Source organism: Camponotus vicinus, unplaced genomic scaffold (assembly GCF_025532165.1).
Source record: "Camponotus vicinus isolate PSW18456_S1 unplaced genomic scaffold, iyCamVici1.0 SCAF_12, whole genome shotgun sequence".
Classification (NCBI taxonomy): Eukaryota; Metazoa; Arthropoda; class Insecta; order Hymenoptera; family Formicidae; genus Camponotus; species Camponotus vicinus.
The window spans coordinates 395,265-404,030 of NW_028141948.1; the positions used below are offsets into that span (position 1 = coordinate 395,265).

Sequence of the window (8,766 nt, forward strand, 5' to 3'; positions counted from 1 at the left end):
CCTTTTTTTCTGTGTATTTAAATGATACGTTGTGTTACATTTTTAATCAATAAAATTTTCATCGATTCAGTTTAAGATAGTATGTTTTATATGTACAATTAGATATTTTTCTTATTCAGATTGCTTTTATCTCTCGGTCAACATTTCGCATGTAAGAACGGAAATAAATAATAAGAAAAAGAGTTAAGCAGTTCACGTATTAATATGAACGCTGTTGCAAATCTAAGGAGCAGCAATTGCGACAATAATTATTATATATAATATACAATATAATATTATATACAATATAATTATTATATAATTTTCTCATTGTTATTTATATTATATAATTTTCTCATTGTTATTTATTATTACAACATCTCTGTGAATTAGATTCCAATTTTTCTTTATTAAAGAAAATGATCGTCGTGTAATTTTTTATTCAACAATATATAAGTAGACATTACAATGAAAAAAAAAATTATTTTAACTAAATGCACTTATTGCGTACGTGACATAAAAATCGGAAGCTCTAATGATTTAGATTACATTATTGAATGATATAATTTCACACAAATTATGTAAAATTATATATAATATAAATTTCTTTGTCTCTTTCACAAATTATATTATAAATTTATATAATATAACCCCCCATGGGTACACCTTGACGAGGTGGGGTGGCTCAGTACTTGGATGGTCCCTTGAGGTTTATCTTAAATTCTTTTATTTAAGATAAATCTTAAGGAGCCTGAAGAGGAAGCTAAGTACCCATTTGCACAGCATTGCCACGAGTCGCAATGGATCGCACGCGCATTTAATGCGCTGGACGCAGATTGCGTCGTCGACTTTTCGTCGTCGGTGCCGTCAACGTGTCGCGGACGGCGGCGTCTCGTTACCGCGTTTTCGCGTTTAGCTTTTTCGCGTCATCGCGTCATCGCGTTTTCGCGTTGGACTTTCTCGCAATCCCAATTTCACTTATTTGTCATCGAGTTGTCATCTTCCGACGTCAACTAACCGGGATGTCTCATTGAGTCGTTGCGAATGTAACGAAATTCTCACGCCTCGTGCATCGCGGCACGCTTGGTGATGCCGGCCGCGCACACGTATGTCCAGTACTGTGTACATGGGCGCGCGGTTTTGAGCTTTTGCTCAAGTTCGGCTGATTGAGGTCACGCTCTGCTTCGGGCTCCAGTTCGGTACGGATCGGTTAGAATTCGATCGATTGCTTGGAATCGTCGTTAATGGGTCCCTTCTCTTGTTCTAACAGCCATGAGATATTATGCACGAACAAGAGTCGAGTGAACTTCATTCGCGTTGATTCCATCAATCGATAGTTTTCTTCCGTTTCGGACTTAACTCTTGTTTGGAGGTAAGATGTCGTTGAATTCCCAACCTGTTGACTCGAAGATGACTCTCGTAAGTGAAATGGGATTTTCGCTCGTATCGAAACCGGGAGTGCCGTTTAAAGTATATATATATTAAATATATACATCGCGCGACCAAACAGAAAATTTTTAATCGTATCGAATAGTGCGGGAACCGTCCAGTATCGCGCGTAAAAGTGCGAAAGTAGCGATATAAAAATATCGCACGTGAGTGCGGGAGTGCCGCTGAAAGTATCGCGCGTCTAAGACTGAGAGGAGGAGGAGGCCTAGGAGAGGCATCGGGCTTCGGCAGAGCAACCTTCTGGTAAATAATTTATTTATTTACAATTATATATTAAATATTAAATATATTTATTATAATTTAAATTAAACAATTAATCGCGTAATTTGATTTTTTATTTATATGATTTAAAGAAGAGAATTGAAGAATAAGATTTTTAAATAAAAGCTATAATCTTGTAAAGGTATAAGCTTTTATAAAGTTATTAAAGAATTATTAATAATGTTTTTTTTTAATTTATAGAATTATTTTATTAATCTGCTTATTATTATGTGGATCGAATATAAAATTCAATATATACAAATAATAATTTTTTGAAATATTAATTTTTTGGACATTATTATAATTTGGATTTTCTATATGTATGTTATAGATGCAACAACCCAGATGATCTGAGAGGAGGAGCAGGCCTAGGAAAGGCATCTTGCACCGGCGGAGCAACCTGATGGTGAGTATTATTATTTATATTAATTTTATATAAATAAATAAATTAATTTGATTTATATGAATGATTTAAACATGAAAAAATTGGGAAAATTTTTATAATTTTTTCTATATAAAAGTTTCTACTTAAAAAAATTAATTACTTATAAAATTATTTCATATTTATATATTTATTTATAATTGCGTGCATCGGATATAAAATTCAATGAGTCCAATAATAATTTCTTAAAATATTAATTATTTTGAACATTATTTATATAATTTGCATTTTATATTTGTATGTTACAGACAACGTAGCTTCAATATTAACTCCGCTGTTGCGCATCAGTGCCGGTAAGTAACAACCTTTTATTTTGAAGCAAAGGATTTGTAAATGCATGAAAAAATCCGTTGCTTCTAACTCTCGGTTGGCGGGATAATACGCGTGTAAAAATTAAAGTAAAAGAAAAAATATTTTTAAAATAACAATAGATATAGAGGTACATGAAATATTTATTTCCATTATATATATCGGCCTTTATAAAACGGCCTTTTTAAAAATAGATTTTTAATTTCTAAATATTTAATCTAAAAGATAAAGATATTTATAAGCAACCCGACGACGGAGAGTTAAAATGCATGCTAATTATATTTTATATATGCATGATAATTTATATTTTGCGATTTCTGACGACTTAATGGCGTACGTTAAAATACGATCGTAATATCGTACGATCGTAAACAAATTATTAGTCGTCAAAATGAATATGGCCAGAAGAAGAGATAACTGGCTTGAAAAATACATATCAATATTGGCAATATTGGCCAAAAGATGTGTTGCGCGGCTAAGGCTTCCTAAATTTTATCGCGAATTTCCGGTTAGGGCTCCTTAAATTTCTCATTATCGCGGATTTCTAATTAGGGTTCCCCAAATTTCACCTTATCGTGAATTTCTGCTGGTGTAAGCCAGCAAGTAGGGCGGCTAGGGCTGTTAGGTCTTTATTAGGTCTGTTAAGGCTATTAAGTCTGTTAGGGCTGTTAGGACTGTTAGGTTTGTTAGGGCTATTAGGGCATATAAAAGTTAAATTTATTTTCAAGAAAAAAAAACATAAAAATATGTTATTTTTAGGGGTCTGTATTAGGCTTGTTAGGGCTATTAAGTCTGTTAGGACTGTTAGGTTTGTTAGGGCTATTAGGGCATATAAAAATTAAATTTATTTTCAGGAAAAAAACCATAAAAATATGTTATTTTTAGGAGTATTTTCATATATATAATTTATTTTATGTAAAATTAAATAAATTATATATAAAGAATTGAAATTAATTATAAAAAAAACTATAAATAAAAATAAAAAATTAATGTATGGAAAATGTAAAAAATGTAACTTAAATACATAATGTACATTTAAGTTGCATTTTATTATACGTATAACATGTATTAAATTTAATATTTTATTTTTTGTAAATTGTATTAATATTTTATCACTTAAAAATTGTATTTTCTTGAAAATTATACAATTTTAAATTCGAATGTGAATGTTATTAGTATCTAATATGATAATATTGATTCGATAAAATATTGACAGAAAAAAGTAATTCAATCTAAATAATTTTTTTTTCTAACTTATTTGAATCCATATACATTGATTATCATTGATTAATCATTTCAAATAATAAAAATTTTGCAATTTTCTTGTGTTGAGAATATTGATACTAATAGCATCAATTATTAAATTGTATCTAACATTGTAATTATATCTATAAATTGTAATTATATTATTTTTTATTTTTAATAATTTTCTTTGCAATTGTATATAAATTATAATCTAGTTGTAATAATGTAAAAGAAATCTATTGTACATTACACGAAATTAGATGAATACGTACAATAACAAAATTTGTTTAATTAACACATTTGATATATTTTATTTCAATATTTTTATTGCAAAATTATTCAAATATTTGGATAGCTTATTTTTTTATATTAAAAGATTATTAATAAATTCGAGAAACTCGCGCAAATACCGTAAAAAAACTCTTTTACATAATATAAAGATTATTAAATAAAAGTGAATCAAGAAAAACACGATGTTAACCCAATAATTAGATATTAGCTTTTTACTCGTAAAATTTGTCGCGCTTTTAATATTATAGAAACGTAAGTATATTCGAAAATAAAATATTGCGAAATATTGAACATTATCGATCACGCGGAAATTAAAATCTGTAAAACAAAATAATTTTCTTTGATTATCGTTTTTAATTAAATGTATTTCGAAAATTTCGAATCGCGTTAAATATTTATTGATTTACGATTTATTGATTTACGATTTTATAATAAATTATATTGCAAACAATTGCGTTCTTTTCACGTTTTTGGACGTGATCGCTATCTTGGCGAAGAAGCCTTATCGCTGTCCCTCATGTCAGGTGGACGCTAGCAAATGCGGTTTGTACTGGCGGAGAGTCGAAACGATCTTCATTGCGGAGAGTTATTTCTCGTCGGTTTTTGTGGGCTCTATCCGCAATGCTTAGTTCGGTGCCTCATTGAAAATTGGAAGTTTCCATTACAGAGTAGGAATTAAACCCAGGTTTTCTTGGCGGTTCCTGAAAACAATGTTTTTGGCAGTGATTTAACGACGATCACCGTACATTTGAAATCGATTTTATTAAATATAAAATACAAAATTCATTAAGTATACTTTGAGAGAAGATATATTTTCTTTTTTTTTATTAAAAATGTTCTTCCATTAATATCAATATTATTTTAATAATGAAAATATTTAATAATAGTTCAAAAATGGATATAATAGATAAAATTCACTTTTTCAAATATAAATTTAATTTAATAAGTTTTTGCGCAAACTTTTTTGTGCAAAATTTTTATTATTTGAAAAATTATGGTTACAAACAAGTATATTTTATTAATTAATTTTGAATTAATTTTATTTTTGGTTTCTTTTAAGAAACCACTTGCAGGCACTGGACGTTCCACTATCTCAGTATATTACATTTATTTTAGATAAGACGAGTGTATATGTATATATAATAAAATACATGTGCGCAAATTGTGATGTATTTGCAAAAACCCTTTTTTTGTATTATTCTTAATAATATATTAGGATGATGCATGATATAATATAAAATGTGTGAGTAATTAAAAAGTTCGAGACAAATCGAATGGGTACTCTGATATCAGTAAGATTCTGTAAATTATTGTCACGTGTTAAGTGTTAAATGCAACAGAAAAATTAATTTCTTTATAATCTTCCATTTGATGTTGCTAAATATTCAAATTGAATTTTTTTTTAAATCTCGCTGTTATCGGATTTGATTTGTCTCGAGCACATTTGGTACCCTAAAGTTATTATTATTCATACATTTAACCGAGCAACGATAAAAGCGCATGTATTTCATTTTTCCTAAATATACTCGATTGTAACATGTATATAAAAATCATTATATCCAGTCATTTTTTTAGTAAAAAAAGATATTTCTTACAATGGAAGAACATGTTTTTTTTCACGCGAAGTTTAATCTCATATATTGAAAATGATAATAAGGGTAACAGTCGTTAATTCGCTGCCGAAATCACTGTTATTGGGAGCAATCAGGAAGATCGGGGATTCGTTCCTTCCTGTAGCGGGACTTATGACGTTCAATGAATCACTTAACTTTCCTTTGTGGATCGATTCCGCGGGATCCGAAATAGAAGAAATAAGACAAATTGAGGTCGCTTTCCACTTTTAAGATCGTTCTTCTCTCTGTTAGATATTAACCAGCGTATCACTCGGCAGAGGGATTTTGATCTGGTTTAATCGTTGGGCCAGTTATCCTTCATTGAACGTGGCGATAACGCGATTATTTTAAGGAACATTAAAGTTTAGCCTATTTGCAATTGTCCGCGACACAAGATATATATTTTTATATACTTTTGATCGCGAAATTTACATGAAATTGTATATTTGGAAAGAAATCGAGTATTATAGATTCTGCATCCGCGTTTAATTCCTTACGTATATTATTTACAAATTATATGAAATGCGCCTCTAATGTTGCAATATTTTTATTGTCACATGAAATGATAATAATTATATTGCGTGTGCGCACGTTGTATTCCGATTATAGAAATTATGTGTATTGTAATTAAATATTACTATTTTTATCAATTTTTTTTATTCATCATATACATTCGCGAAATTTAAACCGCGATTTTTTTTCTGATTTAATCGTTGGGTAACATCGATGCTTTACTTATCTTTTCGCGTCATCGAACATTTCTTTTAGAAAACCTTACAAAATGCATTAAAATTCCGGGTACTTTTTCTTATTGAAAGACATAATCGATAAATTTATTAATGATTCTTTTGGTTGCGATAGATTATCAGCGCTACGCCAATCTAAAAATTTCTAATAAATTGTACGCATTTCTGATATTTTCGTGTAATATAATAAAATATGCTATGTATATATTCTATATAACAATTTGTTATGTATTATTTTATGTTTTATATATAATGTATTTTTTATTATTGTTATAATTATGTATTATATACTATATATTTTCAACGGAAAATTTTATGTATTTATAAATTGTATTATAATTATAATGTATATTTTGTAATATATTTTTATATGACTGCAAGCTATGTAATTATACATTATAATATTTTATAATTATATAATATACATATATATTTTTTATAAATTCTATGTATTATATTTTCTATTTGGAAAATTTGAAAAACCTACACTATTAAAAGAAAATAAAATAAAAAAATTTTACCTCCTCGATGGTATCTCCACCTTAACGAAGGCATTTGCCGGGTGAGGAGGTTTGAGTACTCTAATGATCCGGAGAGCTATGCCGGCGGTAACATAGGCCGGTATTTATATAATCTGTTTTTATATTTAATCATCTTAAATATGGTCTTCGCATCTTAAAATTCTGTTCAATCTCAATGAAATAATAAACATTTTCTAAATTTTACTTAAAACGATCTTAAATATAAGACTATATGAACACCGACCTTAATTACTGGTAGGGTCACCCATGCCGGATAGGTCAAAGAAAAAGAGTCAGACTAAGAGAGATACCCCGTAATTATAATTATTATATTAATAATTATTAATTATGAATATGATAATTATATTATAATATATTATATTATAATAGTTAATTAGTGATTATTACATTTTTTGAATAAGATGAAAGTAAAAGAATGATAAAAGCATGAAGAGAGAGAGAGAGAGAGAGAGAGAAGGAAGAAGCACGAGTCCCTATGGTCTTGGGAATGCGACAGATTACAACACTGCAAAGATTTGAAGAAGAAGATACATTGGATAAAAATGCGTAGTAATACTTTATATAATTATGTTACACTTTATAATTTAGCACATTGTATTATAATATATAAAGCATCAAGCATTAAATATTTTGATGTTATGAAAACTATAATAAAATAATATAAAAAATTTGCTATAAAGTGGAACATTCGAAAGCATATCCACTGACGAGATACTATTAAAGATCGATGATTTTACAATATTTACCGTGACCACAAAATATTTATGTATTTATGTATATATATATATATATATATATATATATATATATATATATATATATATATAGAGAGAGAGAGAGAGAGAGAGAGAGAGAGGACCATAAGATTCGTTTATATTAAAAATTTAACACTGGCATTTCGTGTACATAGCACGGAATAAAACCAGAAATTGTGCTGAAAGGTTGATGGTGCGAACATTTAAACATAATATATCAGCTCTATTGTTTAAAACTATATCTGTAAGAAAATAATCAACTTTTCCTCTTGACTTTTTGGTAGAATAATTGCTCCTCGACTTCTTTATCGAAATATTCAATCGCTCCATTTCTGCTATTAATATTTTATAATTTGTTAGCAAAAAACCAATCATTTTCTTGGAAAAATATATTTCCCATAGTCTATCACAAATATATCCAACATATTCGCAGACCAAATAATATTTTATGATATCGTGCGATAATTGGAGTGCAGAGTATTACTCTGTATCTATAGGGATAGTTTAAGTTCATTTATATTGCGATATTTTGCGGCACAGTGTAATATTAATTATCTAGGGACAGTATAAGATTAAATACAATGCGACATTTTACGATATTTTGCGATATTTACGGACGTAGAGTAATATTCTGTATCTATTGGTAGTTTAGGTTTATTTATATTGCGGTATTTTGCGATATTTGGGAACACAGTGTAATGTTAATTATTTAGGGATAGTATAAGTTTAAATACAATGCGATATTTTACGATATCTTGCGATATTTGTAGCGCGGAGTATTATTCCGTATCAAGGGGTAGTTTAGGTTTAATTTATTGCGATACTTTGCGATATTTTGAGGCGCAGGGTAATATTAATTATCTAGGGATAGTTTAGGATTTCTAGCATTGCGATATTTTACGATATTTTTCGATATTTTGGGCGCAGAAAATTATTCTTTACCTAAGGGTAGTTTAGATTTAATTTGTTGCTATATTTGTTGCTATATACTTTAATATATTCCACATGTGTATATGTGTGTGTGTGTGTGTGTGTGTATATGTTAAAGTACGTAAAATATTTCGATGACGAACAGACAATAACACCGACCTTGACGGCGTAAACATTAGCGCGCTAATGTTTATATGCCATAGT

The 8,766-nt window shown here is 28.8% G+C and overlaps 1 long non-coding RNA gene across 1 annotated transcript; it reads left to right on the forward strand.

The window, feature by feature from the left end:
• Nucleotides 1-636: 636 nt before the first annotated feature.
• LOC145962793 (uncharacterized) lies at nt 637-3,430 on the forward strand. The gene is made up of 3 exons (XR_014435964.1): nt 637-1,671; nt 2,021-2,095; nt 2,380-3,430. It is a non-coding gene; the product is annotated as an uncharacterized LOC145962793 (long non-coding RNA).
• Nucleotides 3,431-8,766: the final 5,336 nt, after the last annotated feature.